Source organism: Oncorhynchus nerka, linkage group LG24 (assembly GCF_034236695.1).
Source record: "Oncorhynchus nerka isolate Pitt River linkage group LG24, Oner_Uvic_2.0, whole genome shotgun sequence".
Taxonomy (NCBI): Eukaryota; Metazoa; Chordata; class Actinopteri; order Salmoniformes; family Salmonidae; genus Oncorhynchus; species Oncorhynchus nerka.
The window spans coordinates 1,320,752-1,337,447 of NC_088419.1; positions in this window are offsets into that span (position 1 = coordinate 1,320,752).

Sequence of the window (16,696 nt, forward strand, 5' to 3'; positions counted from 1 at the left end):
AGTACAGTACAGTACAGTCAACAGGCTATATATCCACCAGGTAACAGTACAGTACAGTACAGTACAGTCAGCAGGCTATATATCCACCAGGTAACAGTACAGTACAGTACAGTACAGTCAACAGGCTATATATCCACCAGGTAACAGTACAGTACAGTACAGTACAGTCAGCAGGCTATATATCCACCAGGTAACAGTACAGTACAGTACAGTACAGTCAGCAGGCTATATATCCACCAGGTAACAGTACAGTACAGTACAGTACAGTCAGCAGGCTATATATCCACCAGGTAACAGTACAGTACAGTACAGTACAGTCAGCAGGCTATATATCCACCAGGTAACAGTACAGTACAGTACACAGTCAGCAGGCTATATATCCAGGTAACAGTACAGTACAGTACAGTACAGTCAGGCTATATATCCACCAGGTAACAGTACAGTACAGTACAGTACAGTCAGCAGGCTATATATCCACCAGGTAACAGTACAGTACAGTACAGTACAGTCAGCAGGCTATATATCCACCAGGTAACAGTACAGTACAGTACAGTCAGCAGGCTATATATCCACCAGGTAACAGTACAGTACAGTACAGTCAGTCACAGGCTATATATCCACCAGGTAACAGTACAGTACAGTACAGTACAGTCAGCAGGCTATATATCCACCAGGTAACAGTACAGTACAGTACAGTCAGCAGGCTATATATCCACCAGGTAACAGTACAGTACAGTACAGTACAGTACAGTCAACAGGCTATATATCCACCAGGTAACAGTACAGTACAGTACAGTCAGTCACAGGCTATATATCCACCAGGTAACAGTACAGTACAGTACAGTCAACAGGCTATATATCCACCAGGTAACAGTACAGTACAGTACAGTCAGCAGGCTATATATCCACCAGGTAACAGTACAGTACAGTACAGTCAACAGGCTATATATCCACCAGGTAACAGTACAGTACAGTACAGTACAGTACAGTCAGGCTATATATCCACCAGGTAACAGTACAGTACAGTACAGTACAGTCAGCAGGCTATATATCCACCAGGTAACAGTACAGTACAGTACAGTAGTCAACAGGCTATATATCCACCAGGTAACAGTACAGTACAGTCAGCAGGCTATATATCCACCAGGTAACAGTACAGTACAGTACAGTACAGTACAGTCAGTCAGGCTATATATCCACCAGGTAACAGTACAGTACAGTACAGTCAGTCAGGCTATATATCCACCAGGTAACAGTACAGTACAGTACAGTACAGTACAGTCAGCAGGCTATATATCCACCAGGTAACAGTACAGTACAGTACAGTACAGTCAGGCTATATATCCACCAGGTAACAGTACAGTACAGTACAGTACAGTCAGTCAGGCTATATATCCACCAGGTAACAGTACAGTACAGTACAGTACAGTCAGCAGGCTATATATCCACCAGGTAACAGTACAGTACAGTACAGTACAGTCAACAGGCTATATATCCACCAGGTAACAGTACAGTACAGTACAGTACAGTCAGCAGGCTATATATCCACCAGGTAACAGTACAGTACAGTACAGTCAGCAGGCTATATATCCACCAGGTAACAGTACAGTACAGTACAGTCAACAGGCTATATATCCACCAGCAGGTAACAGTACAGTACAGTACAGTCAACAGGCTATATATCCACCAGGTAACAGTACAGTACAGTACAGTACAGTCAGCAGGCTATATATCCACCAGGTAACAGTACAGTACAGTACAGTACAGTCAGCAGGCTATATATCCACCAGGTAACAGTACAGTACAGTACAGTCAGCAGGCTATATATCCACCAGGTAACAGTACAGTACAGTACAGTACAGTACAGTCAGTCAGGCTATATATCCACCAGGTAACAGTACAGTACAGTACAGTCAGTACAGGCTATATATCCACCAGGTAACAGTACAGTACAGTACAGTCAGCAGGCTATATATCCACCAGGTAACAGTACAGTACAGTACAGTCAGTCAGGCTATATATCCACCAGGTAACAGTACAGTACAGTACAGTACAGTCAGCAGGCTATATATCCACCAGGTAACAGTACAGTACAGTACAGTACAGTCAGCAGGCTATATATCCACCAGGTAACAGTACAGTAGTACAGTCAACAGGCTATATATCCACCAGGTAACAGTACAGTACAGTACAGTACAGTCAACAGGCTATATATCCACCAGGTAACAGTACAGTACAGTACAGTACAGTACAGTCCACAGGCTATATATCCAACAGGTAACAGTAACAGTACAGTACAGTACAGTCAGCAGGCTATATATCCACCAGGTAACAGTACAGTACAGTACAGTACAGTCAGCAGGCTATATATCCACCAGGTAACAGTACAGTACAGTACAGTACAGTACAGCAGGCTATATATCCACCAGGTAACAGTACAGTACAGTACAGTACAGTCAGCAGGCTATATATCCACCAGGTAACAGTACAGTACAGTACAGTCAGCAGGCTATATATCCACCAGGTAACAGTACAGTACAGTACAGTACAGTCAGCAGGCTATATATCCACCAGGTAACAGTACAGTACAGTACAGTCAGCAGGCTATATATCCACCAGGTAACAGTACAGTACAGTACAGTACAGTACAGTCAACAGGCTATATATCCACCAGGTAACAGTACAGTACAGTACAGTACAGTCAGCAGGCTATATATCCACCAGGTAACAGTACAGTACAGTACAGTACAGTCACAGGCTATATATCCACCAGGTAACAGTACAGTACAGTACAGTCAGTCAGGCTATATATCCACCAGGTAACAGTACAGTACAGTACAGTACAGTCAGCAGGCTATATATCCACCAGGTAACAGTACAGTACAGTACAGTACAGTCAGCAGGCTATATATCCACCAGGTAACAGTACAGTACAGTACAGTACAGTCAGCAGGCTATATATCCACCAGGTAACAGTACAGTACAGTACAGTACAGTCAACAGGCTATATATCCACCAGGTAACAGTACAGTACAGTACAGTACAGTCAGCAGGCTATATATCCACCAGGTAACAGTACAGTACAGTACAGTCAGTCAGCAGGCTATATATCCACCAGGTAACAGTACAGTACAGTACAGTACAGTCAGCAGGCTATATATCCACCAGGTAACAGTACAGTACAGTACAGTACAGTCAGCAGGCTATATATCCACCAGGTAACAGTACAGTACAGTACAGTACAGTCAGCAGGCTATATATCCACCAGGTAACAGTACAGTACAGTACAGTCAACAGGCTATATATCCACCAGGTAACAGTACAGTACAGTACAGTACAGTCAGGGCTATATATCCACCAGGTAACAGTACAGTACAGTACAGTACAGTCAGCAGGCTATATATCCACCAGGTAACAGTACAGTACAGTACAGTCAGCAGGCTATATATCCACCAGGTAACAGTACAGTACAGTACAGTACAGTCAGTCAGGCTATATATCCACCAGGTAACAGTACAGTACAGTACAGTACAGTCAGCAGGCTATATATCCACCAGGTAACAGTACAGTACAGTACAGTCAGTCAGGCTATATATCCACCAGGTAACAGTACAGTACAGTACAGTACAGTCAGCAGGCTATATATCCACCAGGTAACAGTACAGTACAGTACAGTCAGCAGGCTATATATCCACCAGGTAACAGTACAGTACAGTACAGTACAGTCAGCAGGCTATATATCCACCAGGTAACAGTACAGTACAGTACAGTACAGTCAGCAGGCTATATATCCACCAGGTAACAGTACAGTACAGTACAGTCAGCAGGCTATATATCCACCAGGTAACAGTACAGTACAGTACAGTACAGTCAGCAGGCTATATATCCACCAGGTAACAGTACAGTACAGTACAGTACAGTCAGCAGGCTATATATCCACCAGGTAACAGTACAGTACAGTACAGTCAGCAGGCTATATATCCACCAGGTAACAGTACAGTACAGTACAGTACAGTCAGCAGGCTATATATCCACCAGGTAACAGTACAGTACAGTACAGTCAACAGGCTATATATCCACCAGGTAACAGTACAGTACAGTACAGTCAGCAGGCTATATATCCACCAGGTAACAGTACAGTACAGTACAGTCAGCAGGCTATATATCCACCAGGTAACAGTACAGTACAGTACAGTACAGTCAGCAGGCTATATATCCACCAGGTAACAGTACAGTACAGTACAGTACAGTCAGCAGGCTATATATCCACCAGGTAACAGTACAGTACAGTACAGTCAACAGGCTATATATCCACCAGGTAACAGTACAGTACAGTACAGTCAACAGGCTATATATCCACCAGGTAACAGTACAGTACAGTACAGTCAGCAGGCTATATATCCACCAGGTAACAGTACAGTACAGTACAGTACAGTCAACAGGCTATATATCCACCAGGTAACAGTACAGTACAGTACAGTCAGCAGGCTATATATCCACCAGGTAACAGTACAGTACAGTACAGTCAGCAGGCTATATATCCACCAGGTAACAGTACAGTACAGTACAGTACAGTACAGTACAGTCAATATATATCCACCAGGTAACAGTACAGTACAGTACAGTCAGTCAGCAGGCTATATATCCACCAGGTAACAGTACAGTACAGTACAGTACAGTCAGCAGGCTATATATCCACCAGGTAACAGTACAGTACAGTACAGTACAGTCAGCAGGCTATATATCCACCAGGTAACAGTACAGTACAGTACAGTACAGTCAGCAGGCTATATATCCACCAGGTAACAGTACAGTACAGTACAGTACAGTACAGTCAGCAGGCTATATATCCACCAGGTAACAATACAGTACAGTACAGTACAGTCAGCAGGCTATATATCCACCAGGTAACAGTACAGTACAGTACAGTACAGTCAGCAGGCTATATATCCACCAGGTAACAGTACAGTACAGTACAGTACAGTCAGCAGGCTATATATCCACCAGGTAACAGTACAGTACAGTACAGTCAGCAGGCTATATATCCACCAGGTAACAGTACAGTACAGTACAGTCAGTCAGCAGGCTATATATCCACCAGGTAACAGTACAGTACAGTACAGTCAGCAGGCTATATATCCACCAGGTAACAGTACAGTACAGTACAGTCAGCAGGCTATATATCCACCAGGTAACAGTACAGTACAGTACAGTACAGTACAGTCAGCAGGCTATATATCCACCAGGTAACAGTACAGTACAGTACAGTCAACAGGCTATATATCCACCAGGTAACAGTACAGTACAGTACAGTACAGTCAGCAGGCTATATATCCACCAGGTAACAGTACAGTACAGTACAGTCAGCAGGCTATATATCCACCAGGTAACAGTACAGTACAGTACAGTCAGCAGGCTATATATCCACCAGGTAACAGTACAGTACAGTACAGTCAGCAGGCTATATATCCACCAGGTAACAGTACAGTACAGTACAGTCAGTCAGCAGGCTATATATCCACCAGGTAACAGTACAGTACAGTACAGTACAGTCAGCAGGCAATATATCCACCAGGTAACAGTACAGTACAGTACAGTACAGTCAGCAGGCTATATATCCACCAGGTAACAGTACAGTACAGTACAGTCAGCAGGCTATATATCCACCAGGTAACAGTACAGTACAGTACAGTCAGCAGGCTATATATCCACCAGGTAACAGTACAGTACAGTACAGTACAGTCAGCAGTATATCCACAGGTAACAGTACAGTACAGTACAGTCAGTCAGCAGGTAACCACCAGGTAACAGTACAGTACAGTACAGTCAGCAGGCTATATATCCACCAGGTAACAGTACAGTACAGTACAGTCAGCAGGCTATATATCCACCAGGTAACAGTACAGTACAGTACAGTCAGCAGGCTATATATCCACCAGGTAACAGTACAGTACAGTACAGTCAACAGGCTATATATCCACCAGGTAACAGTACAGTACAGTACAGTACAGTCAGCAGGCTATATATCCACCAGGTAACAGTACAGTACAGTACAGTACAGTCAGCAGGCTATATATCCACCAGGTAACAGTACAGTACAGTACAGTACAGTCAGCAGGCTATATATCCACCAGGTAACAGTACAGTACAGTACAGTACAGTCAGCAGGCTATATATCCACCAGGTAACAGTACAGTACAGTCAGCAGGCTATATATCCACCAGGTAACAGTACAGTACAGTACAGTCAGGCTATATATCCACCAGGTAACAGTACAGTACAGTACAGTCAGCAGGCAATATATCCACCAGGTAACAGTACAGTACAGTACAGTACAGTCAGCAGGCAATATATCCACCAGGTAACAGTACAGTACAGTACAGTACAGTCAGCAGGCTATATATCCACCAGGTAACAGTACAGTACAGTACAGTACAGTACAGTCAGGGCTATATATCCACCAGGTAACAGTACAGTACAGTACAGTACAGTCAGCAGGCAATATATCCACCAGGTAACAGTACAGTACAGTACAGTACAGTCAGCAGGCTATATATCCACCAGGTAACAGTACAGTACAGTACAGTCAGTATATATCCAGGTAACAGTACAGTACAGTCAGCAGGCTATATATCCACCAGGTAACAGTACAGTACAGTACAGTACAGTCAGCAGGCTATATATCCACCAGGTAACAGTACAGTACAGTACAGTCAGCAGGCTATATATCCACCAGGTAACAGTACAGTACAGTACAGTACAGTCAGCAGGCTATATATCCACCAGGTAACAGTACAGTACAGTACAGTACAGTCAGCAGGCTATATATCCACCAGGTAACAGTACAGTACAGTACAGTCAGCAGGCTATATATCCACCAGGTAACAGTACAGTACAGTACAGTCAGCAGGCTATATATCCACCAGGTAACAGTACAGTACAGTACAGTACAGTCAGCAGGCTATATATCCACCAGGTAACAGTACAGTACAGTACAGTACAGTCAGCAGGCTATATATCCACCAGGTAACAATACAGTACAGTACAGTACAGTCAGCAGGCTATATATCCACCAGGTAACAATACAGTACAGTACAGTACAGTCAGCAGGCTATATATCCACCAGGTAACAGTACAGTACAGTACAGTCAGCAGGCTATATATCCACCAGGTAACAGTACAGTACAGTACAGTACAGTACAGTACAGTTTGCAGGCTATATATCCACCAGGTAACAATACAGTACAGTACAGTACAGTCAGCAGGCTATATATCCACCAGGTAACAGTACAGTACAGTACAGTCAGCAGGCTATATATCCACCAGGTAACAGTACAGTACAGTACAGTCAGCAGGCTATATATCCACCAGGTAACAGTACAGTACAGTACAGTCAACAGGCTATATATCCACCAGGTAACAGTACAGTACAGTACAGTCAGCAGGCTATATATCCACCAGGTAACAGTACAGTACAGTACAGTCAGCAGGCTATATATCCACCAGGTAACAGTAAGTACAGTAGTACAGTACAGTACAGTACAGTCAGCAGGCTATATATCCACCAGGTAACAGTACAGTACAGTACAGTACAGTCAGCAGGCTATATATCCACCAGGTAACAGTACAGTACAGTACAGTACAGTCAACAGGCTATATATCCACCAGGTAACAGTACAGTACAGTACAGTACAGTCAGTATATATCCACCAGGTAACAGTACAGTACAGTACAGTCAGTCAGGCTATATATCCACCAGGTAACAGTACAGTACAATGACAGTCAGCAGGCTATATATCCACCAGGTAACAGTACAGTACAGTACAGTACAGGTAATATCCAGGTAACAGTACAGTACAGTCAGCAGGCTATATATCCACCAGGTAACAGTACAGTACAGTACAGTCAGCAGGCTATATATCCACCAGGTAACAGTACAGTACAGTCAACAGGCTATATATCCACCAGGTAACAGTACAGTACAGTACAGTACAGTCAGCAGGCTATATATCCACCAGGTAACAGTACAGTACAGTACAGTACAGTACAGTATAGTCAGACACAGCAGGCTCCAGCCAGGTTCCATCTATACAGTTGGTTTGACTCTGCTATCATCTAGTGGCTGTTAACTGTGGGAGATTTCTCTGATTTACACATGGCTCTATGGAAATCTGGCTTTCATTTGTTAAGAACATTACAGGACTAAATGTAGGTCTTAATTTCAGTAAACCGGGACAAAATATAAATCAAATCAAACTTTATAATGTCACATGAGCCGAATACATCAAGTTTAGACCTTAACGTGAAATACTTACTTACAATCCCTTAACCTACAGTGCAGTTCTGGAAGAGTTAAGAAAATATTTACCAAATATTAAGAGTTAGGAGAGAGGTTAAATTATAAAATGACTGGTTTAGGAGTTAGAGTTAAATTATACAGACTGGTTTAGGATTAGAGGTTAATATTATACAATGACTGGTTTAGGAGTTAGGAGTTAGGATAGAGGTTCAATTATAAAATGACTGGTTTATTATAGTTGACTGGTTTAGGAGTTAGGAGGTTCAATTATAAAATGACTGGTTTAGGAGTTAGGAGAGAGGTTAAATTATAAAATGACTGGTTTAGGAGATATTAGTTAGGATAGAGGTTAAATTATAAAATGACTGGTTTAGGAGTTAGGAGAGAGGTTAAATTATAAAATGACTGGTTTAGGAGTTATTAGTTAGGATAGAGGTTAAATTATAAAATGACTGGTTTAGGAGTTAGGATAGAGAATCAATTATAAAATGACTGGTTTAAGAGTTATGAGTTAGGATAGAGGTTAAAGTATAAAATGACTGGTTTAAGAGTTAGGATAGAGGTTAAATTATAAAATGACTGGTTTAAGAGTTAGGAGTTAGCATAGAGGTTAAATTATAAAATGACTGGTTTAGGAGATATTAGTTAGGATAGAGGTTAAATTATACAATGACTGGTTTAGGAGTTAGGAGTTAGGATAGATTATACAATGACTGGTTTAGGAGTTAGGAGAGAGGTTAAATTATAAAATGACTGGTTTAGGAGTTAGGATAGAGGTTAAATTATAAAATGACTGGGTTAGGAGTTAGGAGTTGTTGTTAGGAGATGTTGGACTATCTTTGCTTGGAGGCAAGATTGGTGTACGTGGCGGAAAACAGTACAACGCCGGACACAGAGACAGAGATACACATCTGGGTCAACTATTGAACACATCAACTTTTGAACTGCAGTACTAACTATTGAACACATGCAACTTTTGAAATATCTGGGTCAACTATTGAATACTATACTGAAACATCTGGGTCAACTATTGAGCTGCAGTACTACACTGAAATATCTGGGTCAACTATTGAATACTATACTGAAACATCTGGGTCAACTATTGAATACTATACTGAAACATGTGGGTCAACTATTGAATACTACACTGAAACATCTGGGTCAACTATTGAATACTATACTGAAACATCTGGGTCAACTATTGAATACTATACTGAAACATCTGGGTCAACTATTAAACTGCAGTACTATACTGAAACATCTGGGTCAACTATTGAATACTATACTGAAACATCTGGGTCAACTATTAAACTGCAGTACTATACTGAAACATCTGGGTCAACTATTGAATACTATACTGAAACATCTGGGTCAACTATTGAACTTCATTACGATACTGAAATATCTGGGTCAACTACTTAACTGCAGTAATATACTGAAACATCTGGGTCAACTATTGAATACTATACTGAAACATTTCAACTATTGAATACTATACTGAAACATTTGGGTCAACTATTGAACTGCATTGCTATACTGAAACATCTGGGTCAACTACTTAACTGCAGTAATATACTGAAACATCTGGTTCAACTATTGAGTACTACACTGAAACACCTGGGTCAACTATTGAGTACTATGCTGAAACACCTGGTTCAACTATTGAATACTATACTGAAACACCTGGGTCAACTATTGAATACTACACTGAAACACCTGGGTCAACTATTGAATACTATACTGAAATATCTGGGTCAATGATTGAATACTATACTGAAACACCTGGGTCAACTATTGAATACTACACTGAAACACCTGGGTCAACTATTGAATACTATACTGAAACACCTGGGTCAACTATTGAATACGACACTGAAACACCTGGGTCAACTATTGAATACTATACTGAAACACCTTGTTAAACTATTGAACTGCAGTACTATACTGAAACACCTGGGTCAACTATTGAATACTATACTGAAACATCTGGTTCAACTATTGAATACTATACTGAAATATCTGGGTCAATGATTGAATACTATACTGAAACACCTTGTTAAACTATTGAACAGCAGTACTATACTGAAACACCTGGGTCAACTATTGAATACTATACTGAAACATCTGGTTCAACTATTGAATACTATACTGAAAGACCTGGGTCAACTATTGAGTACTATGCTGAAACACCTGGGTCAACTATTGAATACTATACTGAAACATCTGGGTCAACTATTGAATACTATACTGAAACATCTGGTTCAACTATTGAGTACTATGCTGAAACACCTGGGTCAACTATTGAATACTACACTGAAACACCTTGTTAAACTATTGGATTGCAGTGCAATACTGTAGGTGGTACATATATTATGTTGTGGTATTAGAATAGCAGGGAGGTGTTTAATTCTGAGGTATATTATGTTGTGTTATTAGAATAGCAGGGAGGTGTTTAATGGGTTAATGGGGTAATGGGATAATGGGTTAATGGGGCAATGGGGTAATGGGGTAATGGGTTAATGGGGTAATGGGATAATGGGGTAATGGGGTAATGGGGTAATGGATAATGGGTAATGGGTAATGTGATAATGTGGTAATGGATAATGGGGTAATGGGTTAATGTGGTAATGTGGTAATGGATAATGGGGTAATGGGGCAAATTGGTAATGGGGTAATGGGTTAATGGGGTAATGGGGTAATGGGATAATGGGATAATGGGGTAATGTGGTAATGGGGTTAATGGGGTAATGGGGTAATGGGTTAATGGGGTAATGTGGTAATGTATAATGGGTTAATGGGTTAATGGGTTAATGGGGTAATGGGCTAATGGGCTAATGGGGTAATGGGGTAATGGGTTAATGGGTTAATGGGGTAATGGGGTAATGGGGTAATGGGATAATGGATAATGGGGTAATGGGGTTAATGGGTTAATGGGGTAATGTGGTAATGGATAATGGGGTAATGGGTTAATGGGGTTAATGGGGTAATGGGGTAATGGGGTAATGGGGTAATGGGCTAATGGGCTAATGGGTTAATGGGGTAATGGGTTAATGGGGTAATGGGGTAATGGGTTAATGGGTTAATGGGTTAATGGGGTAATGTGGATAATGGGGTAATGGGGCAATGGGGTAATGTGTTAGTGTTGTAATGTGGTAATGGATAATGGGGTAATGGGTTAATGTGGTAATGTGGTAATGGATAATGGGGTACTGGGGTAATGGGGCAATTGGTCAATGGGGTAATGGGGTAATGGGGTAATGGGTTAATGGGTTAATGGGGTAATGGGTTAATGGGATAATGGGATAATGGATAATGGGGTAATGGGGTAATGGGGTTAATGGGGTAATGGGGTAATGGATAATGGGGTAATGGGGTAATGGGGTTAATGGGTTAATGGGGTAATGGGGAATGGAGTAATGGGGTAATGGGGTAATGGGGTTAATTGGGTAATGGGTTAATGGGTTAATGGGGTAATGGGGTAATGGGTTAATGGGGTAATGGGGTAATGGGGTAATGGGGTAATGGGTAATGGGGTAATGGGGTAATGTGTTAATGGGGTAATGAGGTAATGTGGTAATGGGTTAATGGGGTAATGGGGTAATGGGTTAATGGGGTAATGGGGTAATGGGGTAATGGGTTAATGGGGTTAATGGGGTTAATGGGGTAATGGGATAATGGGGTAATGGGGTAATGGGGTAATGGGTTAATGGGGTAATGGGGTAATGGGGTTAATGGGGTAATGGGTTAATGGGTTAATGGGGTAATGGGGTAATGGGTTTAATGTATTTTCTACTGAGGTGTTCCACACGTTCTGGCGTTGGAGTGAAAACATCCACCAGGAACTCTTCTATCTTGTTGCTGTACCGTATGTCTTTACCTGTCCATTTAAAGTGGAAGGAAAGGTGGGTCCCTGGGGTTATGGAGGTCTGCTGTAGGTATGCATGGCTTGAAGTTGAACGTTTGCTTGACCGTCCAAACCTGTGTTTCAATACCTCCCCTGAATCAGTCATTGTTTTCGGAAGTAGCATGATGTCATAGTCTGTCTTAATACTGTTCTACCTGTCCTGACCTGTCATTTCCTGATGTGTCCTGTCCTGACCTGTCATTTCCTGTCCTGACCTGTCTTTTCCTGTCCTGTCCTGATGTGTCCTGTCCTGACCTGTCCTTTCCTGACCTGTCATTTCCTGTCCTGACCTGTCCTTTCCTGACCTGTCTTTTCCTGACCTGTCATTTCCTGTCCTGACCTGTCCTTTCCTGTCCTGTCAAATCAAATCAAATCAAATTTATTTATATAGCCCTTCGTACATCAGCTGATATCTCAAAGTGCTGTACAGAAACCCAGCCTAAAACCCCAAACAGCAAGCAATGCAGGTGTAGAAACACGGTGGCTAGGAAAAACTCCCTAGAAAGGCCAAAACCTAGGAAGAAACCTAGAGAGGAACCAGGCTATGTGGGGTGGCCAGTCCTCTTCTGGCTGTGCCGGGTAGAGATTAGAACATGGCCAAGATGTTCAAATGTTCATAAATGACCAGCATGGTCGAATAATAATAAGGCAGAACAGTTGAAACTGGAGCAGCAGCACGGCCAGGTGGACTGGGGACAGCAAGGAGTCATCGTGTCAGGTAGTCCTGGGGCATGGTCCTAGGGCTCAGGTCCTCCGAGAGAGAGAAAGAAAGACAGAAGGAGAGAATTAGAGAACGCACACTTAGATTCACACAGGACACCGAATAGGACAGGAGAAGTACTCCAGATATAACAAACTGACCCTAGCCCCCCGACACATGAACTACTGCAGCATAAATACTGGAGGCTGAGACAGGAGGGGTCAGGAGACACTGTGGCCCCATCCGAGGACACCCCCGGACAGGGCCAAACAGGAAGGATATAACCCCACCCACTTTGCCAAAGCACAGCCCCCACACCACTGTCGTGATGTGTCCTGTCCTGACCTGTCCCTTTCCTTTCCTTTCCTGTCCTGTCCTGACCTGCCCCCACCTGTCCTCACCTGTCCTTTCCTGTCCTTTCCTGTCCTGTCCTGACCTGCCCCCACCTGTCCTCACCTGTCCTGACCTGTCCTTTCCTGTCCTGACCTGTCCTTTTCTGTCCTGACCTGTCCTGTCCTTTCCTTTCCTGTCCTGACCTGTCCTGTCCTGACCTGTCCTTTCCTGGCCTTTCCTTTCCTGTCCTGACCTGTCCTTTCCTGTCCTGTCCTTTCCTTTCCTTTCCTGTCCTGACCTGTCCTGTCCTTCCTTTCCTGTCCTTTCCTTTCCTGTCCTGACCTGTCCTTTCCTTTCCTGTCCTGTCCTGTCCTGTCCTGACCTGTCCTTTCCTGTCCTTTCCTGTCCGGTCCTGCCTGACCTGTCCTGACCTGTCCTGTCCTGACCTGTCCTTTCCTGGCCTTTCCTTTCCTGTCCTGTCCTGTCCTGTCCTTTCCTTTCCTTTCCTGTCCTGACCTGTCCTGTCCTGACCTGTCCTTTCCTGTCCTGACCTGTCCTTTCCTGTCCTTTCCTGTCCTGTCCTGACCTGTCCTTTCCTGTCCTGACCTGTCCTTTCATGTCCTGTCCTGACCTGTCCTTTCCTGTCCTGTCCTGACTTTTCCATCTCTTCCTTCCTCAGTAGGTCAGACACCTTGGAGTTCAAGATTACATTTGAAATCAGAGAAAAGCTTGAAACCCTAAGCCTACATATGTGTTGTATTGTTTAGTTGAACCCATATCTGTTGATGACTTCCCTAATGCTACATACCGTAGCTCTAAATAGTATCACTGATGATACTGTATATGGCTTAGAAATTATGGTTACATTTCATTTTCCCTTTTAAACCGACCTTTTTGGAATGATTTCAATAGCAACATTGAATATTTGTAGTTATTAATCTCAATTATCATTCTCACCATAGGACATTGGTAGCAGTGAGTGGTAAATATTAAAGCAGGGCTTGGGAGACCATATGTAGATACATCAACTTTCCAGTAGGAGGTGTTGCCCGTTTCTTTTTTCTGATAGATGACGTTGAAGATCTGACATTGTTTAAAAAAGGAACAAATTCAACATACAGTATTTCATACAACACTAACCTTGTCAGGGTTCAACTAAACATAACAACACATATGTAGGCTTAGGGTTTGTTAATGGGATAATGGGTTAATGGGTTAATGGGGTAATGGGGTAATGGTGGTAATGGGGTAATGGGGTAATGGGTTAATGGGGTAATGGGGTAATGGTGGTAATGGGGTAATGGGATAATGGGTTAATGGGGTAATGGTGGTAATGGGGTAATTGGGTAATGGGGTAATTGTGGTAATGGGGTAATGGGGTAATGGGGTAATGGGGTAATGGGGCAATGGTGGTAATGGGGTAATGGGTTAATGGGGTAATGGGTTAATGGGTTAATGGTGGTAATGGGGTAATGGTGGTAATGGGGTAATGGGGTAATGGGGTAATGGGTCAATGGTGGTAATGGGGTAATGGTGGTAATGGGGTAATGGGGTAATGGTGGTAATGGGGTGGGGTAATGGGGTAATGGGGTAATGGGGTAATGGGGTAATGGGGTAATGGGGTTAATGGTGGTAATGGGGTAATGGGGTAATGGGGTAATGGGGTAATGGGGTAATGGTGGTAATGGGGTAATGGGGTAATGGGTTAATGGGGTAATGGGGTAATGGGGTAATGGGGTAATGGTGGTAATGGTGGTAATGGGGTAATGGGGTAATGGTGGTAATGGGTTAATGGGGTAATGGGATAATGGGGTAATGGGTTAATGGTGGTAATGGGGTGATGGTGGGTAATGGGGTAATGGGGTAATGGGGTAATGGGGTAATGGGGCAATGGGTTAATGGGGTAATGGGTTAATGGGTTAATGGGTTAATGGTGGTAATGGGGTAATGGTGGTAATGGGGTAATGGTGGTAATGGTGGTAATGGGGTGATGGGTTAATGGGGTAATGGGGTAATGGGGTAATGGGTTAATGGGGTAATGGGGTAATTACCCATTACCTTGTGATGTGTCGAACATTTGTTAGATTGATGATAATATTGTGGTTGAAATTCAAAACAACAGCTGAGGTTTGATGACTTTTCTCATATCCAATCTAGACTCCACATCACAATACGTTGACAAATGATATTGAAGAAAAGTTTGTTCAACTAGTTTGTGCCCAGTGGGTGACCACTATCTGACATACCTGGAGAGTTCTCCTAAAACCAGACATACCTCTACCCCTACCCCTGACCACTATCTGACCAACCTGGAGAGTTCTCCTCTAACCAGACATACCTCTACCCCTAACCCCCTGACCACTATCTGACCAACCTGGAGAGTTCTCCTCTAACCAGACATACCTCTTTAACCCCTACCCTGACCACTAACCTGACATACCTCTTTAACCACTACCCCTAACCCTGAGCTCTAACCAGACATACCTCTTTAACCCCTAACCCTGACCTCTAACCAGACATACCTCTTTAACCCCTACTGACCTACCCTGACCTCTAACCAGACATACCTCTTTAACCCCTAACCCCTGACCTCTAACCTGACATACCTGGAGAGTTCCCCTACCCCTAACCCTGACCACTAACCAGACATACCTCTTTAACCCCTACCCTACCCCTGACCTCTAACCTGACATACCTCTTTAACCACTACCCCTAACCCTGACCTCTAACCCTGACATACCTCTTTAACCACTACCCTGACCTCTAACCAGACATAGCTCTTTAACCCCTACCCCTGACCTCTAACCAGACATAGCTCTTTAACCCCTAACCCTGACCTCTAACCAGACATACCTCTTTAACCCCTACCCCTACCCCTAACCCTGACCTCTAACTAGACATACATCTTTAACCCCTACCCCTAACCCTGACCTCTAACCAGACATACCTCTTTAACCCCTACCCCTAACCCTGACCTCTAACCAGACATACCTCTTTAACCCCTAACCCTGACCTCTAACCAGACATACCTCTTTAACCCCTACCCCTACCCCTGACCTCTAACCTGACATACCTCTTTAACCACTACCCCTAACCCTGACCTCTAACCCTGACATACCTCTTTAACCACTACCTGACCTCTAACCAGACATAGCTCTTTAACCCTACCCCTGACCTCTAACCAGACATAGCTCTTTAACCCCTAACCCTGACCTCTAACCAGACATACCTCTTTAACCCCTACCCCTACCCCTAACCCTGACCTCTAACTAGACATACATCTTTAACCCCTACCCCTAACCCTGACCTCTAACCAGACATACCTCTTTAACCCCTACCCCTACCCCTGACCTCTAACCTGACATACCTCTTTAACCACTACCCCTAACCCTGACCTCTAACCCTGACATACTGTCTTTAACCACTACCCCTGACCTCTAACCAGACATAGCTTTAACCC